The following is a 25,238-nucleotide window of genomic DNA, read 5'->3' as shown; positions in this document are numbered from 1 at the left end:
TGTGATATTCCACTCCCGGGTAAGGATGGAGTATGGACCAGGGCTCAGTTAGCTGCATACAGGTGGAGAGGGGATCCTGCCCATCAGGGCTCATAATCTACAAGGGATGGGTGAGGATACAGTAGGTGAGGGTAGAGCTAGTCCTGCAGCTGGTTGGTAGACTGAGGGTTACAGCAGGTTGTAGGCTATAGGTTGTATTTGGTCTCCAAGCATAAAGGGGGCCCAACCGGATCCTATGGTGCTAAAACTGCCTCCTTATGACTCTCCGTTGAGGCATTATAATCCATTGTAGGTTTTAGAGTTTCATCTACCAGACCCAAGGAGAGGGAAACTAGGTCCATCCCTGGGGCGAGAAAGGGAGTGACTGACCAAGGGATTAATTGCTCATATGAGGCTGTGGCCCAGGGTTCTCTTCTAAGGGAGGTCATGCCTTTTGAATCATTTTGAAAGAAACCAGAAACCGTTGGGACCCCACACCTCCCCTGCGGCTGTGTAATACCAAGGCCTAGCATCCAACTGGTAGCTGACTTTTGTATCATCTGCTCATACTTATCTACCACCTGTATTTGAATATATGACTGTCGTATATGTATATCCATTGTGTATATAGAGGTTTGTCTAGTGTGTCCTTAAGGCGATTAAATATCCAATTTAACCTTGGGCTGCTCTTTTATATTGATCCACGAATCCACATGTCCGTGTTCTTGGTGTAACGTCATATGCTACCAGGGCTGGTTTCTGGCTCGATATAATCCTGTAATTGGACCAGGGTTATATCTAACAAGGAGCTGATAGCAGTCCTACCGGGCTGGCAAGGCTCTGTCTCACTGGTCCTAGGGAAAGAGGTCTCTCAGCCTGCCAGGGTTGTGAGCAAGTGTTGTGCCATGCCAGCAGTCGCGTGGGCCACCCTCACTCACTTCCGATGCCTCCCAGTGCCCTTATGGACAGAGGGTGTCTGTGTAAAACTGTTCCAAGCTGATATTATATATCCCCAGGGGGTGCAGAATGTTACATAGGTCAAAGTGGGGAGACTGTATCCCGTGACTCCTGACATATTAGTGACATCAGGCGGGGATGCGAGGTGCAATTCTTCACATCCCTGTTTTATCAGCAGGGAATTATCACTAGACGACTAGTGAAAATGCTGCCGTATAGTCCTCCATATTCATGAGCCCTCTATAACCCAACCCCGCACTAATTGACAACTTTCTGCCTATGCACAGTGTACACAGAAAGTTGCCAATCAGTGTTGTGGGCAGGGTTATAAAGAATTCAGTATTCAGAGAACTGCAAGATCTTCAGCTGATAAAACAGTGATTCTATGAAAACTGCACAAAGCAGCCCATCTACATCTGTAGAATCAGGGTCTCTACCCCTACATTATGCTGTTCTCAGATGTGGTAGTAAAAACCTGATAACAAATTATCTTTAAGGTCTGTTCTTATTTAATTTTTGCTTATGTCAGCGGTGTTCTTACTGGAAAACAGTACCATATTGACGCCCATTCTAAAATAAAACCGTCGTTCTCAGATGACGTTTCCTTTATTCACTGAGGAAAGTAAAAAGCTCCATCGAAGAGAAGTGTTTAAAAATGTAAGATCTGCTATACAGTATATTCCTTCCTACAAGCTTTGTATGGGAGCATGGCCTAGATTTTTGAAAGGTTGCTAGCTTTTAGCACTCCTTCCTGGTGTATGATTATTTTTATAAATGTAGGTCAATTTGTTTGTCGTTTGTCGAGTACAATGCATTTTGAAGCCTGTGTCCTTTCTGGGAATTGTACAAATACATTAGGACCTTGGTAATGTAACAGTGGTATTTCAAACAAAAAGATGATGAAAACGAGATCATTAATCTTTCAGGTGCGGCATGTCTATATATAAGTTCTAGCCTTACCGATCAAGCTTACATGAGTCTAAATGGCGCCTAATATCTGTAAATGAGTAATGATTAACACTAGGACTACTGGACTCGTGACCCCGCCTAGAACTACTGAAAGGAGTCATTTTGACTCCTTGCTTGTTTTCGTTTATTTTTAGAGTTTCATTTGTGGTTATTTATTAATAATTATATTTTTTGTAATGTATTATTATTGTGAGATCCAACAGTAATGCTTTTGATTGTTTTTTTTCTGCTTTTCTTATTTTTCTACAGAAAATAACAATAATTATAATAGACGTTTTTCAAACATTTTTTTTTATTCAAGTGCACACATATAAACAACAACTGAAGAACAAAAAGCAGAGAAAATGTAGGTGGAGGAGCATAAAAATGAAAATATGGCGCAGAATTCACCTTCTAAACATTTGGTGTTTCGCATTTTAGGCATTGCCTTTGATTTATGGCAGTACATTGCCCACACAAAGACTTACCACAAGTCTTACAATTTCCGACAGATCTATTTTTCTTGCACTTTTCTTTGATCTGGCAAAATTTTGTTTGAACCATCACTTCTGAGCATGTAGAAACTTGGGACGTGGAACCCTTTTCCCTATCTGTGACATAAGGACCACTCAACTCTCTCACAAGCGTTTGCAAAAATGCCTTGCGTGACATTTTTTGGTGGGTAATCTCCTTGAATATTATCCATGCATTTATACCCGCAAAGTCTAAGGCATTTTCAAATGCATGAACAGGCCATCTCCTTGTGCATGTTCGTGTGGTATATTTTCGTGCCATCTGATCCACTACATCTACTCCATATTTTGTTTCATTGTAAAACTTTACCGTTTCTGGAGTTTTTTTAGCGGAATCAGACGCAACAACAACATCTGGATGGACGGAACTCAAAATGACAACATTTTTGTTGGGCTTTCCTTGATATACTGTAAGTGTAAAATTGTCTTCATTTCTAAACACTTTAGTGTTGTACAATTCCTCTTTCATGGATTTTATTTCTTTAGGCACTTCTCGCCTTATCTTGTTCAGTGTTCCCACGATGGTTGTTCCTTTGCTTTTTAGCTGTTTAGCTAATTTTACTGAAGTAAAATAATTATCGGTTGTAACATTGCGACCTTTTTTCAAAAACGGGTCCAATAACTTCATTACCACATGGTCAGCTAAACGGTCCTGAGCACGGCGTGTGTCATCTTTGCCTAGATAAGGGAAGCCATTTGCCAGATATTTGCTCCTCTTATCAACAGCTAGCCAATATTTGTGGCCATATTTATCTGGTTTGGAAGGCATGTACTGCGTGAATGGACACCTAGTTTTGCTTGGGAAAAGTTGCTCATCCACCGTTATGTATGGGCCAGGTTTGTAACACGCAATACAATTTTCAATAAACCTGTCCCACACAGTAGAAAATAGAGCAAACTTGTCCGTTTGCAGTCTCTCCGATCGAGTAGATTTCTCATCAAATCTGAGAAACCTCATAATTTCAACAAAGCGGTCCCTAGACATTGTCGCTTTGCAAAACGGTATTCCCCAGTCATTACACCAAATACTGCTAATCGAGTGACGGTTCGTGCCAGATATTCCACGAGCATAGAATATCGCAATGAATGCATCTAGCTCCTCATCAGATAGAGTAAACTGTAAATTATTGTTCCTGCATGCTTCTGCAAGCGTACAGTTCTTTATATGTGTCAATATATATGAATCAAAAAATAATATTTCTTCTGGCGTATCCTGTAGGGCCAGGTGCTTCTCGAAGAATATTTTGGCTGTCACGCCTACCAGGCAAGTGTTCTCCAATTTCAACAGGTTTCCATTGAATACCATCCGCTGAAACTAGTATTCCTTCAGATTCGCCTTCTCTGGTGTTTGTTGTTGCATTACCTTCGCCGCCATCGTTATCTGTTGTTCTTTCATTTCTGGGACGTTTTGCTGATTTTTTCTGTCCACGACCAGGAGGATGGTCACGAGGCAACATAACTGCATGAGCCCGATCCCCAGTTGATGTGCTTGGAATATCTGTAAAAAAGTTGATGAATATTTAGAATTTTTGTTTTGTAAGGGTCCGTGCACACTGGCTGGATTAGCGGCGGAATATCCGACCGGATATTCTCACCACAATCCGGCCCGTACCTGCCCGCTCAGGTACAGAGCGGAGTTTCATACCTGAAGCTCCGCTCCGAACCCGGGGCTGGAGCCGCTGTCTGGGACGGAGCCGTGCTCGCGCGTAAGCAAGCGCTGCTCTGTCCCTGACAGCGGCTCCAGCCCGGGGTTCGGAGCGGAGCTTCAGGCATGAGCGGGCAGGTACGGCCTGTATTGCGGCAAGAATATCCAGATGGCTATTCAGCCAGAATTCTGCTTTTGTGCACAGGCCCTAACTCAGTGTGTGGAAGAACAAATAAATACACATAACTACTTACCTTCTGGATTTGTTCCTTCTGAGTCTTCAGATTCACTTGATATGTTCTGAGGAATGAAATCTTCATCACTGTCAGAATCAAATACATGTTCCTGCAATTCGGATTCCGATTCATCCTCCGGTATGGATTGCAAAGTAGCCAGAATATCCTGAGGCTTTATCAAACGTCTTCTCTCCATATTCCTCACAAATTCCATAATTCTATATAGTTCCCTGCTGAAAAATAGAAATGAAATGAAAACTAAAAGAAATAATAACTGTTCTGCCATATTCAAAAGTAGGTGGGCTGAATCAGTTGACAGACAGCTAAACTATTTCATAACAATTCATACCTGTATGAGTCTTCAGAGCTCGTATGTCTGCGTCTGTTCTCTTTGTCTCTTCAGCTGAACTGAAAGTAAAGTTACTATCCAGAATACTGTCTCCTGCTAGGACCTTAGAAAAACACCACCCTTCATTAGCATAAGATAAGAGCCTAGAGTAAACAAGCAATTTTGTTCAGCATTACACAGTAATACAAGCAGGTGAAACACAAGGAAAATGTGAAAAGTTGACATGTAAATTGAACTACATCTATATGAACATCAGGGTAAATAAGACAGAGTGAAAAAAATTATGCACAAAACTTTATAGCAACATTTAGTGACAAAAGGACCTCAAAATATAGTAGGGAGTCAAAATGACTCCCTTCAGTAGTTCTTGGTAAATTTTGAAAAAAACGCGCAAATTTTTCACCAAAATTATTTATTCTCACAAAATCTTTTTTCACATCATATTTGAGGAAAAGTCACCGAGTTTCAAGCCGGAATTCTGAAAAATGTAGTCACAGAAGAGAAATAAAAAACGAAAGGAGTCAAAATGACTCCATCAGTAGTTCTAGTGTTAATGTCCTCGATTGAGCTTGTTAAAAGGAACTTTGCATGATTATCTATATTTTAGGACATGTGTTAGGACATGGTTTTCTGGCACTTCATAATATATAAGTATTACAATTTCTCCTCCGGCATTTGTTAGTGTTGCCATCCTCACTGATTGCACAGTTCTCCTGTTCCCAATATTGCTGCTGATGGAGGGTCATGTGACCAGATCTGTCCTACAGCCTCCTCCAATGGAAAATCACTGCACATGGTAAAGCTGTTTTTAATTGGAGGAGGCTACTGGACAGGTCTGGTCACATGTTCTTCCATCAGCAGCCATTTTGGGAACAGGAGATCAGTGCAGTCTGTGAGGAAGGCGGCACTAATAAGGAGAGGAGAAGAACCTGTAATACTTTTAGATTAGTAATTTCCATAAAATTCTGTCCCCGACACATTTGTTAAAATAAAGTGAACAACCCCTTTAAGTCATTGTCATGGTCAGCATTAATTTGTTATAAATCAACAACTCCTGATTCCACCGACTTGTCACGAACACCACTCACTTGCTACACATGTGCCTCAGATGGGTGACTCCACTTCCCACTCACTCGTCCACTCACCTATCGTAATAGGCTGACAATGAGCTAACCACAACCCACAGCCAGTTCTCACATCCACACCACACTTTTTGCTGCCACCACTAGCCGTTTTGATAGGACAGCAAGATGTCACACATTACCACACAAGCCACCCAGCTTTTCCGAGCACCTGATAGGCACTCTTCCTGCACTTTGGCATATACAGGGTAACATAACCAAGTTATTCTCGTGCTCTTCAAAGTTTGGGGGTACGTTTAGCGCAGCAAGGAACAAACTTATTATATTTTAGATTTCACATAATAATAATAATTTTTTATTTATATGGCGCCAACATATTCCGCAGCACTTTACAATTAAGCGGGGACATGTACAAACAATAAATTCAATACAATTTAAGGACAGTTTAAACAGTTACATTAGGAGTGAGGTCCCTGCTCGCAAGGTTACAATCTACAAGGAAATGGGGGGACACAATAGGTGGAAAGTGCTTGTTATTTCAGGTCTGGCAATTATAATAAGTCGGGATTATCATATAAAGCTGTATGATACGGTCATCAGCCTGTATGTTCAAGTGCAATACTCAATTACCGAGTGCAGTTATCGTGTGCATGGAGGGTGTAGAGACAGATGAACAGTAGGGAGCAGATTCTGAATAATATTTAGGAGGGAACAGGGGAAAGTTAGTTTACTGGGTATTTGAGGTGGTAGGCTTGTTTAAAGAGATGGGTTTTTAAAGCGCGCTTGAAGACATCGGGGCTAGGCATCAATCGGATCGTCTGGGGTAGAGCATTCCAGAGAACTGACGCAGGATGAGAGAAGTCTTGGAGAAGGAGGTGCGAGGTTCGGATTATGGGGGATGTTAGCCTTAGGTCATTTGTGGAACGGAGGGCACGTGTAGGACGATAGACTGAGATGAGAGAGGAGATATAAGGTGGTGCAGAACTGTGGAGAGCTTTGTGGGTGAGAGCAATGAGTTTATATTGGACCCTGTAGCGAATGGGTAACCAGTGTAATGACTGGCACAAGGTGGAGGCATCGGTGAAGCGGCTGGACAGAAATACGACCCTGGCTGCCGCATTCAGGACGGATTGGAGAGGGGAAATTTTGGTAAGAGGGAGACCGATCAGAAGAGAGTTGCAGTAGTCCAGACGAGAGTGAATAAGAGAGACAATAAGAGTTTTAGCAGTTTCAAAAGTGAGAAAAGATCGGATTCTGGAGTTGTTTTTAAGGTGCAGGTGACAAGAGCGAGTGCGTGATCGGATATAGGGAGTAAAGGAAAGGTTAATGTCGAATATGACCCCAAGGCAGCGGGTTTGCTGCTTGGGAGTTATGGTTGAACCCTCCAAGGTAATTTCGATGTTAGGTAGAGTTAGGTTAGTAGAGGGGGGAAACACAAGAAGATCAGTTTTGGAGAGATTCAGTTTAAGATAGAGGGAGGACATGATGTTAGACACAGCAGACAAACAATACTTGGTATTTTGTATTAGGGTAGGGGTGATGTCAGGGGAAGAAGTGTATAATTGGGTGTCGTCAGCATAGAGATGATACTGGAACCCAAATCTGCTGATTGTTTGTCCAATAGGGGCAGTGTATAGAGAAAAGAGGAAGGGGCCTAGGACTGAGCCCTGCGGAACCCCGATAGTAAGAGGATGAGGAGAGGAAGAGGAGCCAGCAAAAGATACAGTGAAGGAGCGGTCAGAGAGGTAGGAGGAGAACCAGGAGAGAACGGTGTCCTTTAGGCCTATAGAGCGGAGCATAGTGAGGAGGAGCTGGTGATCTACAGTGTCAAATGCTGCAGAGAGATCCAGGAGAATCAGCAGGGAGCAGTGACCTTTGGATTTGGCTGTTAGTAGATCATTAGAGACTTTAGTGAGGGCAGTTTCAGTGGAGTGTAAGGAGCGGAAACCAGATTGTAGAGGGTCGAGGAGAGAGTTATCTGAGAGATAGCGGATTAGACGGGAGTGGACCAAGCGTTCCAGGAGTTTAGAGATGAAAGGAAGATTAGAGACAGGTCTGTAGTTAGCAGTGCAGTTCTGGTCCAGGGATGGCTTTTTAAGTAAAGGGGTTATGATGGCAGGTTTAAATGAGGAGGGAAAGATATCTGAAGAAAGAGAGAGGTTAAATATTTTAGTCAGGTGAGTGGTGACCACCGTGAGAGGGACTGCAGGAGATGTGAAGGAATGGGGTCACTGTTGCAGGTTGTAGGCCGAGAAGAAGCGAGGAGCTGGGTAACTTCTTCTTCTGTAACAGGCTCAAAGATGGCAAGTGAGCTTGAAGTGCGGCAGGGAAGGGGATCCAGGCACTGAGGAGATTGGGCTGAGATGTCCTGATGGATGTGGTTGATTTTTTCAAAGAAATAAGTGGCCAGATCCTCCGCGCTGAGGTTGGTGGTGGGGGCCTGTGCTTTAGGTTTCAGGAGGGAGTTTAAGGTTTCAAAAAGTCGTTTTGGATTGTTGGACATTGAAGTGATGAGGGTGGTGAAGTAGGATTGTTTGGCCAGATGAAGGGCACAGTTATAGGTTTTGAGCATGAATTTATAGTGGATGAAGTCCTCTGCTAAAAGAGATTTTCTCCACTGACGCTCAGCACACCTTGAGCAACGTTGAAGAAAACGTGTTTGCATCGTGTGCCAGGGCTGCCGTTGTCTGTGTCGGGTCTTTCTGCGTGTAGAAGGTGCGGCTTCATCTAGGGCACTCTGCAGTGTATTATTATAGTGTGACAATGCTAAGTCTGGACAGGAGAGGGAGGAGATGGGGGCTAAAGATGTGTGGAGATTACAAAAAGTACAGTGCTTAAAAGGGTTACAAAAGATGGAATAATACATAGACATACATACAGATAAAAACTGTAAATGAAAAGGGATAAAATACAGATATTTTACTAATTGGATCCGTGAGATCTTCTGGTGGAGGAGAAAGATGGACAGATCTGCAATACTCATTGCTTCTCCTGGGATCTGACAATGAAATTTGGTAGATGAGATGTTATAAAGGGGTTTATCAGACCCAAAACTCCTCCCTGAGCTGAGGTCAGAGGAGGAAAATTGATTATGTATGATTACACCTAATTTCTGCCCTGGGTCATATTATTCTACAGGAATGTCCTAGAGAAATAATATGACCATCATCTTACAGAACATTCTTCAAACATTCTATACACAGCACACATGAATATGATATGTCCATAATTCAGGGAGACGTTGCGTTCCTGTTTTACCCACAGATGGGAATATGTTCCCTGATCATTGATATATCCATGCATTGTGCCAAGCTCAGATTTTATAGATCTTTCATGGAATATATTGTACTTCCATGGTCATGTGAGGCTTCTTGACATGGAACTGTACTGCCTGCCTTCAGACATTATCTGCACTAGAGATGAGCGTTGTTCTACTCGAACTGTTCGCCAATCTCAAATTTGAGCTGTTTTGGGCGGTGTTCGAGCCGTTCGGCGAACACGAACGATTTGAGAAAAATTCGGCTGTTCGAGGTTATGTTCGATAACTGTTCGTGCACCAAAATCATAACTGGATTTTTTCTCAGTAATGATGAAAATTAATGTTAATACGCAGTTTGAGTGTACAGCGGGGTGGGGGGAGGGGCAGGGGATGGATCTCTGCAGGAATAATGAAGATCTCCATTTTTTTTTCTCTTTCCCGCATTTACAGTGGGGAGGTGCAATCTGTCAGCCTATCAGCAGCGCACACACGGAGCGAAGTGCTTTTTTCACACAAGCAAGGGCATGTGTCATTGGCAGTGTATGTCACATGTCCTTGCCCTATAAGACCAAGCCATTTTCCCCGTCGCCACCATTTTCTCACTGCTGCAGCTGCGTGTTAGACAGCACCGCTGTTGCTGTGTGCGCTATACCATGTTAATTTCAAGCCAATTTTCGCACAAATCTACAGATAGCTTGGGAGTAGGGAATAGTTGTGATTGCAGTCCTTTTAAGGACTAGGTTACAGCATTTCCTACAACTTTTATCAGGCAGGTCTGTGCTCTTAAATAGATAGATTGTGGGAGTAAAGACTAATTGTAATTGCAGTCCTTTTCAGGACTAGGTTACATCAGTTCCTATCAGTTTTTGCCAGGCAGGTCTGTGCCAGTGCTGTGCAAGTTTTTTTCACAGCATTTGGCTGAATCTAGCAAAGCTAATCCTTTTTGGCCTATTGCGGAGTGTGTTAGTCAGTGGAGTAGCCTATCTGTGTTGCAAGATATACCACCTGTGTATAGAATACCAATTTTTTTACTGCACCTAGTGAAGTAAAATCTTTTGGGCATAGCATCATTCTATTAGTCCATCTATACTGACCTCCATCAGGTTGCAAATTGAATATAATTTTTTTCTGCATCTAGCTCTGAAAAAATATTTGGGCTTCTAGCAGTGTGTGGGACTTGTTCTATTAGTCCATATATACTGACCTCCATCAGGTTGCAAACTGAATATAATTTTTTTCTGCATCTACCTCTGAAAAAATATTTGGGCTTCTAGCTGTGTGTGGGACTTGTTCTATTAGTCCATCTATACTGACCTCCATCAGGTTGCAAACTGAATATAATTTTTTTCTGCATCTAGCTCTGAAAAAATATTTGGCCTTCTAGCAGTGTGTGGGACTTTCTCTATTAGTCCATCTATACTGACCTCCATCAGGTTGCAAACTGAATATATTTTTTTTCTGCATCTACCTCTGAAAAAATATTGGGCTTCTAGCTGTGTGTGGGACTTGTTCTATTAATCCATCTATACAGACCTCCATCAGGTTGCAAACTGAATATAATTTTTTTCTGCATCTACCTCTGAAAAAATATTTGGGCTTCTAGTAGTGTGTGGGACTTGTTCTATTAGTCCATCTATACTGACCTCCATCAGGTTGCAAACTGAATATATTTTTTTTCTGCATCTAGCTCTGAAAAAATATTGGGCTTCTAGCTGTGTGTGGGACTTGTTCTATTAATGCATCTATACAGACCTCCATCAGGTTGCAAACTGAATATAATTTTTTTCTGCATCTACCTCTGAAAAAATATTTGGGCTTCTAGCTGTGTGTGGGACTTGTTCTATTAGTCCATCTATACTGACCTCCATCAGGTTGCAAATTAAAAATAATTTTTATCTGCATCTACCTCTGAAAAAATATTTGGGTTTCTAGCTGTTTGTGGCACTTGTTCTATTAGCCAATCTATACTGACCTCCATCAGGTTGCAAACTGAATATAATTTTTTTCAGCATCTAGCTCTGAAAAAATATTTGGCCTTCTAGCAGTGTGTGGGACTTTCTCTATTAGTCCATCTATACTGACCTCCATCAGGTTGCAAATTAAAAATAATTTTTATCTGCATCCAGCTCTGAAAAAATATTTGGCCTTCTAGCAGTGTGTGGGACTTTCTCTATTAGTCCATCTATACTGACCTCCATCAGATTGCAAATTAAAAATAATTTTTATCTGCATCCAGCTCTGAAAAAATATTTGGCCTTCTAGCAGTGTGTGGGACTTTCTCTATTAGTCCATCTATACTGACCTCCATCAGGTTGCAAATTAAAAATATTTTTTTGTCTGCATCTAGCTCTGAAAAAATATTTGGCCTTCTAGCAGTGTGTGGGACTTTCTCTATTAGTCCATCTATACTGACCTCCATCAGGTTGCAAACTGAATATATTTTTTTTCTGTATCTACCTCTGAAAAAATTTTGGGCTTCTAGCTGTGTGTGGGACTTGTTCTATTAATCCATCTATACAGACCTCCATCAGGTTGCAAACTGAATTTAATTTTTTTCTGCATCTACCTCTGAAAAAATATTTGGGCTTCTAGCTGTGTGTGGGACTTGTTCTATTAGTCCATCTATACTGACCTCCATCAGGTTGCAAACTGAAAATAATTTTTTGTCTGCATCTAGCTCTGAAAAAATATTTTGCCATCTAGCAGTGTGTGGGACTTTCTCTATTAGTTCATCTATACTGACCTCCATCAGGTTGCAAATTAAAAATAATTTTTATCTGCATCCAGCTCTGAAAAAATATTTGGCCTTCTATCTGTGTGTGGGACTTTCTCTATTAGTCCATCTATACTGACCTCCATCAGATTGCAAATTAAAAATAATTTTTATCTGCATCCAGCTCTGAAAAAATATTTGGGCTTCTAGCAGTGTGTGGGACTTTCTCTATTAGTCCATCTATACTGACCTCCATCAGGTTGCAAATTAAAAATAATTTTTTGTCTGCATCTAGCTCTGAAAAAATATTTGGCCTTCTAGCAGTGTGTGGGACTTTCTCTATTAGTCCATCTATACTGACCTCCATCAGGTTGCAAACTGAATATATTTTTTTTCTGCATCTATCTCTGAAAAAATATTTGGCTTCTAGCTGTGTGTGGGACTTGTTCTATTAATCCATCTATACAGACCTCCATCAGGTTGCAAACTGAATATAATTTTTTTCTGCATCTACCTCTGAAAAAATATTTGGGCTTCTAGCTGTGTGTGGGACTTGTTCTATTAGTCCATCTATACTGACCTCCATCAGGTTGCAAACTGAAAATAATTTTTTGTCTGCATCTAGCTCTGAAAAAATATTTGGCCTTCTAGCAGTGTGTGGGACTTTCTCTATTAGTCCATCTATACTGACCTCCATCAGATTGCAAATTAAAAATAATTTTTATCTGCATCCAGCTCTGAAAAAATATTTGGCCTTCTAGCAGTGTGTGGGACTTTCTCTATTAGTCCATCTATACTGACCTCCATCAGGTTGCAAATTAAAAATAATTTTTTGTCTGCATCTAGCTCTGAAAAAATATTTGGCCTTCTAGCAGTGTGTGGGACTTTCTCTATTAGTCCATCTATACTGACCTCCATCAGGTTGCAAACTGAATATATTTTTTTTCTGCATCTACCTCTGAAAAAATATTTGGCTTCTAGCTGTGTGTGGGACTTGTTCTATTAATCCATCTATACAGACCTCCATCAGGTTGCAAACTGAATATAATTTTTTTCTGCATCTACCTCTGAAAAAATATTTGGGCTTCTAGCTGTGTGTGGGACTTGTTCTCTTAGTCCATCTATACTGACCTCCATCAGGTTGCAAACTGAAAATAATTTTTTGTCTGCATCTAGCTCTGAAAAAATATTTGGCCTTCTAGCAGTGTGTGGGACTTTCTCTATTAGTCCATCTATACTGACCTCCATCAGGTTGCAAACTGAATATATTTATTTTCTGCATCTACCTCTGAAAAAATATTGGGCTTCTAGCTGTGTGTGGGACTTGTTCTATTAATCCATCTATACAGACCTCCATCAGGTTGCAAACTGAATCTAATTTTTTTCTGCATCTACCTCTGAAAAAATATTTGGGCTTCTAGCTGTGTGTGGGACTTGTTCTATTAGTCCATCTATACTGACCTCCATCAGGTTGCAAACTGAAAATAATTTTTTGTCTGCATCTAGCTCTGAAAAAATATTTGGCCTTCTAGCAGTGTGTGGGACTTTCTCTATTAGCCCATCTATACTGACCTCCATCAGGTTGAAAATTAAAAATAATTTTTATCTGCATCTACCTCTGAAAAAATATTTGGGCTTCTAGCTGTGTGTGGGACTTGTTCTATTAGTCCATCTATACTGACCTCCATCAGATTGCAAACTGAATATAATTTTTTTCTGCATATAGCTCTGAAAAAATATTTGGCCTTCTAGCAGTGTGTGGGACTTTCTCTATTAGTCCATCTATACTGACCTCCATCAGGTTGCAAATTAAAAATAATTTTTATCTGCATCCAGCTCTGAAAATATATTTGGCCTTCTAGCAGTGTGTGGGACTTTCTCTATTAGTCCATCTATACTGACCTCCATCAGGTTGCAAATTAAAAATAATTTTTTGTCTGCATCTAGCTCTGAAAAAATATTTGGCCTTCTAGCAGTGTGTGGGACTTTCTCTATTAGTCCATCTATACTGACCTCCATCAGGTTGCAAACTGAATATATTTTTTTTCTGCATCTACCTCTGAAAAAATATTGGGCTTCTAGCTGTGTGTGGGACTTGTTCTATTAATCCATCTATACAGACCTCCATCAGGTTGCAAACTGAATATAATTTTTTTCTGCATCTACCTCTGAAAAAATATTTGGGCTTCTAGCTGTGTGTGGGACTTGTTCAATTAGTCCATCTGTACTGACCTCCATCAGGTTGCAAACTGAAAATAATTTTTTGTCTGCATCTAGCTCTGAAAAAATATTTGGCCTTCTAGCAGTGTGTGGGACTTTCTCTATTAGTCCATCTATACTGACCTCCATCAGGTTGCAAACTGAATATATTTTTTTTCTGCATCTACCTCTGAAAAAATATTTGGCATTCTAGCAGTGTGTGGGACTTTCTCTATTAGTCCATCTATACTGACCTTCATCAGGTTGCAAATTAAAAATAATTTTTTGTCTGCATCTAGCTCTGAAAAAATATTTGGCCTTCTAGCAGTGTGTGGGACTTTCTCTATTAGTCCATCTATACTGACCTCCATCAGGTTGCAAACTGAATATATTTTTTTCTGCATCTACCTCTGAAAAAAATATTGGGCTTCTAGCTGTGTGTGGGACTTGTTCTATTAATCCATCTATACAGACCTCCATCAGGTTGCAAACTGAATATAATTTTTTTCTGCATCTACCTCTGAAAAAATATTTGGGCTTCTAGCTGAGTGTGGGACTTGTTTTATTAGTCCATCTATACTGACCTCCATCAGGTTGCAAACTGAAAATAATTTTTTGTCTGCATCTAGCTCTGAAAAAATATTTTTCCTTCTAGCCGTGTGTGGGACTTTCTCTATTACTCCATCTATACTGACCTCCATCAGGTTGCAAATTAAAAATAATTTTTATCTGCATCCAGCTCTGAAAAAATATTTGGCCTTCTAGCAGTGTGTGGGACTTTCTCTATTAGTCCACCTATACTGACCTCCATCAGGTTGCAAATTAAAAATAATTTTTATCTGCATCTACCTCTGAAAAAATATTTGGGCTTCTAGCTGTGTCTGGGACTTGTTCTATTAGTCCATCTTTACTGACCTCCATCAGGTTGCAAACTGAATATAATTTTTTTCTGCATCTAGCTCTGAAAAAATATTTGGCCTTCTAGCAGTGTGTGGGACTTTCTCTATTAGTCCATCTATACTGACCTCCATCAGGTTGCAAATTAAAAATAATTTTTATCTGCATCCAGCTCAGAAAAAATATTTGGCCTTCTAGCAGTGTGTGGGACTTTCTCTATTAGTCCATCTATACTGATTTCCATCAGGTTGCAAATTAAAAATAATTTTTTGTCTGCATCTAGCTCTGAAAAAATATTTGGCCTTCTAGCAGTGTGTGGGACTTTCTCTATTAGTCCATCTATACTGACCTCCATCAGGTTGCAAACTGAATATATTTTTTTTCTGCATCTACCTCTGAAAAAATATTTGGGCTTCTAGCTGTGTGTGGGACTTTCTCTATTAGTCCATCTATACTGACCTCCATCAGGTTGCAAATTGAATATAATTTTTTTCTGCATCTAACCCAGCCAATAGTTTTGGCCTAATACCACAGTTTGGCCACTCAGCTCTGCTCGGTTCCCATCCATTGTTTTTTTGTGCAAACAACTCCAGAGTTTTGAATTAGTTAACCACCAAAATGAGTGGAAAAAGGCCTGCTGCTGGTGGAAAGGGGAATAGGCGTGTTGGGAAGGGGAAAAAAGGTTGTGTCTGTGGGGTAGGTGTTAAAGCAACAGTAACATCTGCAGAAGAAAGACCATCTTCCAGCCAAACTAAAATGTCTACTTCTTTTAGCGGACAATGTGATAAGATCCCTTTCTTACGGCCACGCCAATCGCTACAAATTCCAGATGAGGCACAAAAACAGTAGGTGCTTCAACGGATATCAAGTGCTCCTTTAAGTGGGCTCTCCTCCACATCAACTTCAACATCACAAATACTCCAATCCTCAAAGGTGTCACCCCAATCGCACTTGCTTCCTCACAGCTCCCAAATCTCCAGCTGCCCGTTTGAGTATGAGGTAGAACAGATGGTTGAGTCTGCAGAGCTGTTTACTCATACTATAGCCTGGGAATCAGAGGTCGACTCCAGCGCTTCTGTGAATCCAGACGAGGAAATGATCTGCACTGATGCCCAGAATCTTTATGAATCGGATCCAGGAAAAGACGCAGAAGGTTCTGACCATAATGTAGACCCTCATTCCCAAACTGTAACTCCTGTTGGTGGAGACAATGAGGAAGACGATGATGAGACTCAAATACCTGATTGGAGCGACAACTTTAGTTTTTTGTCAGGGCAGGAACAGGTTGGCTCTGAGGACGACGGGTGTGATAACGCACAGGGTGATGATGATGAGGTTGGAGATCCCACTTACTGTCAACCCACAGTCAGCCAAGAGATTAGGTCAGCAGAGAAGGTGGAGGAAGATGCTAGTGACGACGAGGTCAGGTTGCGCCTTCCTGGACAGAGACGTAGTACTGGAAGCACGTCAACAACTGCATCCTCAAACACAACTCTGCCTCTCACCACAAGTCGTGGTGGCTCTTCAGGTCGCATGGGTGCTAAGCCTTGCATAGCCTGGGCATTTTTTCAAATCGATAAAGATGACCCAACTCGTGTTATCTGTAACATTTGTCAGCAAAAGCTAAGTAGAGGCCAAAAAATACATAGTTTGAGTACTTCATGCATGAACTGGCACATGGACATGAAGCATAAGTTGCAGTGGGAAGCTCAGTGTGCTACAATGCGGCCTAACCGGCCGGGCCAACCATCCGCGGCCTCTTCATCCTCTGTGACTGGGGGGACAGCAGTCACACCTGTTTTGGGGCGCAGACCTGCCACCTCTTTACCCGCAACAGCCAGCGTGATTGGCAGGTCATCATTTTCTTTGGAGGTGGTAACACCAGCTGGTGTTGAGCGCTCTCCGACATCGATAGCACCACCTTTGGATCAAGGCAACCTAACATGTCCGCCTGCATCTTCCTCACAGACCGGCAGTTTGCCGGGGACACCCTTATCAACCCCGTCTAAGCACAATAGCCAGCCCTCGGTCCCTCAGATGTGGACAAGTAAAAGACCATTTCCTCCTAGCCATGAGAAAGCTAAGAGGTTGAATTTCACCATCTGCAAGCTCTTGGCTACAGAAATGCTGCCTTTCCGCCTGGTGGACACAGAGGATTTTAGAGACCTTATGTCCGTCGCAGTGCCCCAGTACCAGATGCCCAGTCGGCACTACTTCTCAAAGAAAGGTGTGCCTGCGCTCCACCAGCATGTCGCACACAACATCACCGCTTCTTTGAGAAACTCTGTGTGTGACAGGGTGCATTTCACCACAGACACTTGGACGAGTAGGCATGGACAGGGGCGCTACATGTCGCTGACTGGGCACTGGGTAACTATGGTGACAGCAGGACAAGGGGCTGCTGTCCAAGTCTTGCCGTCCCCACGAGTTGTGCGTCAATTCTCTTTATGTCAAATTTCCTCCACTGCTTCTGCCTCCTCAACCTCCTCTCGGTCTTCCACCTGCACCCAAAGCCTGTCTGGTCATGCCACAAGCTTTCTAACTGCGCAGAAGGGATCCTGCACACCTCCTTACTATGCTGGCAGTAGGGCTCAATGTCATCAGGTGGTTTTTACTTTGAAATGTCTGGGAAATGTGAGTCACACAGCTGAGGAGTTGTGGTCAGCTCTGGAGAACCAATTTCATGAATGGTTGTCTCCACTGGACCTGAAACCAGGGAAGGCCGTGTGCGACAATGCTGCAAACCTGGGTGCGGCCCTTCGCCGGGGCAATGTCACACACGTGCCTTGCATGGCTCACGTGTTGAACCTGGTTGTCCAGCAATTTTTAGCCCACTATCCCAGACTAGATGGCCTTCTGCAGAGGGCACGGTCGCTGTGTGCTCACTTCCGCCGTTCGCATCCCGCAGCTCAGCGACTTACATCTCTACAGAAGTCGTTGGGCCTGCCACTTCACCAGCTAAAATGCGATGTGCCTACCCGGTGGAATTCAACTCTGCACATGTTGCAGCGACTGTGGCAGCACCGACAAGCCCTGGTGCAATACGTTCTGACGTATAGCCTGGGCCAACGAGATCCGGAGGTGGGGCAAATCACTCTGGAGGAGTGGTCTCAGATCAGGGACCTATGCAACCTTCTGCACAGTTTTGAAATGGCGACGAAGATGTTTAGTGCTGACGATGCCATTATCAGCATGACTATTCCGGTGATTTACATGCTGGAGCACATGTTAAACAGAATTCGGAGTCAGGTGGTGGCACAAGAGGAGGTGGAGGAAGTAGAGGAGGAGGAGTTGTATGCGGAAGGGCTAACATCTGCAAGGTCCAGACGGTCGGCAGCACCAAGGCGGCAGGCATGTGAGGGTGGGGGAGATGGTTTTACCAGGGCGCATGGTAGCAGCCAAACTAGTGAGGAAGGTGCAGGAGCCCAGGAAGAAGTGGAGGACGAACTGATGGAAGACTCATCAGATGAGGGAGACCTTGATCACATTTCTGTTGTGCGAGGTTGGGGGAGAGGACAGAGGAAGGAAGCATGATTGTTACCTCGCCACCAACACAACAGGGACTTGGTGCTCCTGGATGCGCAACACACATGAGTGCCTTCTTGCTGCACTACCTGCAACATGACCCTCGAATTGTGAGAATTAGAAATAATCCTGACTACTGGGTTGCCACACTGTTAGATCCTCGGTACAAAAGTAAATTTGCAGAAATTATTCCTGCCATAGAAAGGGATGCACGCATGCAGGAGTATCAGCAGAGACTGTTGCAGAATCTTACATGTGCTTTTCCACAAAACACCAGTGGTGCACGTAGTGAATCTTACAGTTCCAACTTGCCAACCGTGGGACCGTCAAGTGTTCAGCACTCAAACCGTAACAGAACCACAGTATCTGCTGGTAACATCAATTTTGCGGAATCATTTCACCACTTTTTTAGCCCATCCTTTGCAAGGCCACAGGAGACAAGAAGTCTGACACATAGTCAACGCCTAGAGACGATGGTACAGGAGTATCTCCAAGTAAACATTGAAGCCATGACTGTGTCACTGGACCCTTGCTCTTTTTGGGCTTCCAATCTGGATAAATGGCCGGAGCTAGCCACTTATGCCTTGGAGATCTTGTCATGCCCCGCAGCCAGCGTTCTGTCTGAACGTGTGTTCAGCGCTGCTGGTGGTGTGCTGACAGATAAGCGCACGCGGCTCTCCACTGATAATGTAGACAGACTCACGTTCATAAAGATGAACAAATCATGGATCCGAAACGACTTTTCTACCCCTGTGTCATCCTGGGGAGAGTAAAAGCTTGATGATTGGTTAAAATCACCCTACCAACCGTTTTAAGCTTTCAAATTACTAATCATGTTTATCTGTATCTTGACTGGAAAATAATTTGGGCTTTGTAGCAGTGTGCAGCACTGATCCTATTAGCCCATCTATACTAAGCTCCACCAGATTTAAAATTAATAATAATTTGTAGCTGCATCTAGCCCGGAAAATAATTTTGGGGCTCCGAGATGCGCAAAACACATAAGTGCCTTCTTGCTGCACTACCTGCAACATGACCCTCATATTGTCAGAATTCGAAGTGATCATGACTACTGGGTTGCCACACTCTTAGATCCCCCAAACTTTTCGATCAACCTTTTCATTTTAATAAAGATCAAAAAAATGGTCATTTTTGAAATTATAAGCATTAGCATGTTATTAGAAACTGAAATCAATCAGTTTTCAACTCAAAACTTTATTCTAGGTGATGTTACATTTTCACATAGGACCCCTTGTTCGAAAGGAGCTTCTGAACTCTCTCGTCCATTGAATTTGTCAGGTTTTGGATGGTTTCTGCTTCAATTGTTTTGCATGAGGACAGAATACCCTCCCAGAGCTGTTGCTTAGATGTGAACTGCCTCCCGCCATCATAGACACTCCTTTTGATGATGCTCCAGAGGTTCTGAATGGGGTAGAGGTCAGGGGAGCATGGGGGTCACACCATAAGTTTGTCCCCTTTTATGCCCATATCAGCCAGAGATGCAGATGTTTTATGTGCAGCATGAGATGGTGCATTATCATGCAAAAAAATGATCTTGCTGTGAAATACATGGCTCTTCTTTTTGAACCATGGCAGGAAGTGCTGTTTGAGAAAATCCACATACATTATGGAGTTCATCTTTAGCGCCTTCAGGGATCCTAAAGGGGCCGACAATCTCTCTCCCCATGATTCCAGCCCAAAACATTACTCCACCTCCTCCTTGTTGGCGCTGTAGCCGTGTTTGCGTGGGGTGTCCATCAACCAGCCATCCTCCACTCCATCCATCTGGACCATCGAGCGCTGCACGGCACTCATCCGTGAACAAAACAGTTTTGAAATCAGTCTTCATGTAATGTTTGGCCCACTGGAGCCGTTTCTGCTTGTGTGAAGTGGATAGAGGAGGTCGACAGGATGGCATATGCACAGCTGCAAACCTCTGAAGGACCCTGCATCTTGTTGTTCGGGGGACGTTGGAGGCACCAGCAGCTTCATAAACTTGTCTGCTGCTATGACAAGGCTTTTTTGCCGCTGCTCTTTTAACCTGACGTAATTGCCTGTAGGAAAGAGTCCTCAATTTGCCCTTATCAGCACGCACACGTGTGTACTGTGAATCAGCTACATACTTCTTGATTGCCAAGACACTTCATCCTGATCATCGCACAATGTTGATTGTAGTCATGCCTTGACCTAAACACTCCACAATTTGTTGCTTCTCAGCAGCCGACACATCCTTTTTCTTTCCCATTTTGGCAGAAAATGTAGGCTGCTTAATAATGTGAGACAGCCTTCTTAAGTAGTCTTGCCTTTCATTGGACACACCTGTCAAAGTAATTAGCACAGGTGTCTGCAATTGCTTACAGTGATATAAAGAGCCCTGACACACATCACCATCAATGAGTTTAACTGACAAACAAACAAATTCTTCCCTTATCACTCCTAAACACTTTTTGCATAATAATTTATAACACAGTGTACATGTGCTTTTCCACAAAACACCAGTGGTTCACGTAGTGAATTTTACAGTTCTAACTTGCCAACCGTGGTCTGTATGGAGTTGTTCAATAAAGGGCCCAAAATTAAGATAACATAGATGGGAGAGGTCTCTATGAATAGGAATTCCTAAGTATTTGATACCCTGTGAGGGCCAGGCAAAGGGAAAGTTGGACTGGATGGAATCCTATATGGATTTGGGGAGGGAGACATCGAGGGCCTCAGACTTCGCTGCATTGATTTTAAAATTTGACCATGTAACAAAGTGATCTATTTCAGCCATAACAGCATGGATGGATATATGTGATTGAGTGATATATACTAGTACATCATCAGCAAATAGAGAGCACTTGTACTCGGTGCCTCCCACCTCAATCCACCTAATATTGGGGTTATGGCGAATTGATGAGAGCAGGTGCTCCGTCACTAGGATGTATAAGAGAGGGGACAGAGGACATCCCTGCCTCGTCCCATTGGTGATTGTGAAAGGTGATGAAAATGTTCTGATGCACCCCCTGGGCCTTGGGACACCCGGAGCCGGACCCTTTTTGGTGGATGCTGGTGGTTGTAGTCTTCGTGGCGGCGACCCTGTTCCGTGGCTCAGGGTGGTCAAACCAGTGGCGGAACTATTTATGTGGTTTTGATGTTTAAATGTCCGACTACGCCACCCGTGGATTGCGGTCAGAGTGAACCGCCGCTGCAGGGCAGACCGCTGAGGCTGGTGTTGTGGGTGCAGCAGAGCGTAGCATAACTCCCCACGGGAGGAGTATAGCCTCAGAGCAGTGTATGCGGAGGATGGGGGTGATGGTTCAGGGCAGCAGCAGTAAGGACTCGGAGTCAGTGATGCAGTCCAGGGCCTTTACTCACAGTTCTTATTATCCAGACCACTTCTGCAGGTAACGGCTGCCCACGTCGTACTGTGCTCACCAGGTGAGGGGCTCAGACAACTCCCAGATAACTTTGGAGCACTTCACAGGAAACCCTTTGTGTGTCCTTTGTAGTGTTGAGCCACCCCCATAGTGTTCGGGTTCGGTTCGGTTCGTCGAACACCGGGATGTTCGAGGAACTGTTCGTCGAACTGTTCGTCGAACACCTTAGAACACCGTCGAACACCGTTAAAACCAATGGCAGGCAAACAAAAACACATAGAAACACATAGAAAACACCTGCAAAGGTGTCCAAAAGCTGACAAACTGCTCAGAAGACACTCTCTTTAAAAAAGCCGGCCGGCAAATTCAGCAGCGGCATACACCGGTACCCGACAATTTAGACAAGAAGGAATAGAGCATCACACATAGATTAGATAGATAGAAACATGTCAGTCACACATATAAGAAGCACAGTGACAGTGTTGGTTACTGCACTTGTCATTTAGTGTAAAGGATTTATTAAAAAAAATATTAGTGTTTTCATGCACCGTCTCTTTAAAAAAGCCGGCCGGCAATTCAGCATCTGTACCCGACAATTTAGAACAGAAAGAATAGAGCTTCACACATAGATTAGATAGATAGAAACATGTCAGTCACATATATAATAAGTACAGTGATAGTGTTGCTTACTGTACTTGTCATTTAGTGTAAAGGATTTATTTAAAAAAATAATAGTGTTTTCATGCACTGTCTCTTTAAAAAAGCCGGCCGGCAATTCAGCAGCGGTACCCGACAATTTAGAACAGAAAGAATAGAGCATCACACATAGATTAGATAGATAGAAACATGTCAGTCACATATATATGAAGTACAGTGATAGTGTTGGTTACTGTACTTGTCATTTAGTATTAAAATAAAGGATTTATTATTAAAAAAATTGGCGTGGGGTTCCCCTTAATTTTAGGCTCTAGCGGAGGTTAAGCAGACGGCTGGGGCAGATGTTTGAAGCCTGGGAAGGGGGTAATACCCACGGAGCTTCCCAGGCTACTAATATCAGCCCCCAGCGGAATACATAGCCTTTACTAGCTATTAAAATGGGGGACCCCCCAAAAAAAATGACGTGGGGTCCCCCCTAATTTAATAGCTAGCAAAGGCTAGGCAGACAGCTGGGGGCTGATATTAATAGCCCAGGAAGGGAGCCATGAATATTGGCCCCCTCCCAGGCTAGAAACACCAGCCGTCAGCCGCCCCAGAAATGGCGCATTCATAGGATGCGCCAATTCTGGCACTTAGCCTCGCTCTTCCATGCTGCCCTGGTGCGGTGGCAGGGGGTAATAGGGTTGGGGTTGATGTCAGCTTATAATGCCAGCTGACATCAAGCCCAGGTTAGTAATGGAGAGGCGTCTATAAGACACCCCCATTACTAACCCCATAGTCAAAGTTAAAAAAAAACACAAACACCCAGAATAAAGTCCTTTAATTGAAATAAAGACACAATCCTTTATTGTTCTAAATTAAACCATACTTACCATCACGCCCATTCCAGCTGAAGCCAACGATCTCCTGCAATAAAAGAAAAATAATAAAGCAACCTCATCCTTACCTTTCCATGGTTCCCACGACAGCTTCAGCTCTGCTACATCGAGATGACAGGCTGGACCGCAGCAGAACGCTGCCATCCAGCCTGTCATCCCGCAGACACTGAGAAGCGCAGGCTTGCTTGCGCTGCTCAGCGTCTCTCTGTGACGACATCCAGATGAGCCGAGTTCATGTCCAATGAACTCGGCTCACCTCATGCACGTCACTGACAGCGTGGGAAAATTCTCACGCTGAAGCGCTGATTGCAGGAGAATTTTCCCACGCTGTCAGTGACGTGCAGGAGGTGAGCTGAGTTCATTGGACATGAGCTCACCTCATGCACATCACTGACAGCATGGGAGAATTCTCCTGCACTCAGCACTTCAGCGTGAGAATTTTCCCACGCTGTCAGTGACGTGCATGAGGTGAGCCGAGTTCATTGGACATGACCTCGGCTCATCTGGATGCCGTCACAGCGAGACAGTGAGGAGCGCAAGCATGCCTGCGCTTCTCAGTGTCTGCGGGATGACAGGCTGGATGGCAGCGTTCTGCTGCGGTCCAGCCAGTCATCTCGATGTAGCAGAGCTGAAGCTGTCGTGGGAACCATGGAAAGGTAAGGATGAGGTTGGTTTATTATTTTTCTTTTATTGCAGGAGATCGTTGGCTTCAGCTGGAATGGGTGTGATGGTAAGTATGGTTTAATTTAGAACAATAAAGAATTGTGTCTTTATTTCAATTAAAGGACTTTATTCTGGGTGTTGTGTTTTTTTTAAATACTTTACTAGAAATTCATGGCGGTCATGTCTAATACTGGCGTGACCCCATGAATTTTGGGCTTGGGGCCAGCTGATAATACCAAGCTGGCCCTAACCCCTTTATTACCCAGTGAGCCACCGCACCAGGGCCCTGGATGAGTTGGGTACAGCGCCAGAAGATGGCGCTTCTATGAACGCGCCATTTTCCGGGGTGGCTGCGGACTGCAATTTGTAGCGGGGGGGGGCCAGAAAGCTTGGGCCTCCCTGCGCTGCAGATTCCAGCCCCCAGCTGCCTAGTTGTACCTGGCTGGACACAAAAATAGGGCGAAGCCCCACATACTTTTTTTTTAATTATTTCATGAAATAATTAAGAAAAAAAGGCCTTCCCTATATTGTTGTGTCCGGCCAGGTACAAATAGGCAGCTGGTGGTTGGGGGCAGCCCGTTCCTGCCTGCTGTACCTGGCTGGACACAAATATAGTGCGAAGCCCCACTTCAATTTTTTTTAATTATTTCATGAAATTCATGAAATAATTAAGAAAAAAAGGGCTTCCCTATATTGTTGTGTCCGGCCAGGTACAAATAGGCAGCTGGTGGATGGGGGCAGCCCGTTCCTGCCTGCTGTACCTGGCTGGACACAAATATAGTGCGAAGCCCCACTTCAATTTTTTTTAATTATTTCATGAAATTCATGAAATAATTAAGAAAAAAAGGGCTTCCCTATATTGTTGTGTCCGGCCAGGTACAAATAGGCAGCTGGTGGATGGGGGCAGCCCGTTCCTGCCTGCTGTACCTGGCTGGACACAAATATAGTGCGAAGCCCCACTTCAATTTTTTTAAATTATTTCAGGAAATTCATGAAATAATTAAAAAAAAATTGACGTGGGGCTTCGCACTATATTTGTGTCCAGCCAGGTACAGCAGGCAGGAATGGGCTGCCCCCAACCACCAGCTGCCTATTTGTACCTGGCCGGACACAACAATATAGGGAAGCCCTTTTTTTCTTAATTATTTCATGAAATAATTTAAAGAAAATTGACGTGGGGCTTCGCCCTGTTTTTGTGTCCAGCCAGGTACAACTAGGCAGCTGGGGGCTGGAATCCGCAGCGCAGGGAGGCCCAAGCTTTCTGGGCCACCCCCGCTGCAAATTGCAGTCCGCAGCCACCCCGGAAAATGGCGCGTTCATAGAAGCGCCATCTTCTGGCGCTGTACCCAACTCATCCAG

Source organism: Phyllobates terribilis, unplaced genomic scaffold (genome assembly GCF_046119375.1).
Source record: "Phyllobates terribilis strain yellow unplaced genomic scaffold, ASM4611937v1 Scaffold_4__5_contigs__length_816908805, whole genome shotgun sequence".
In the NCBI taxonomy this organism is placed as follows: domain Eukaryota; kingdom Metazoa; phylum Chordata; class Amphibia; order Anura; family Dendrobatidae; genus Phyllobates; species Phyllobates terribilis.
The sequence above is the reverse complement of the archived record's forward strand: the minus strand, read 5'-3'. Positions refer to the sequence as shown.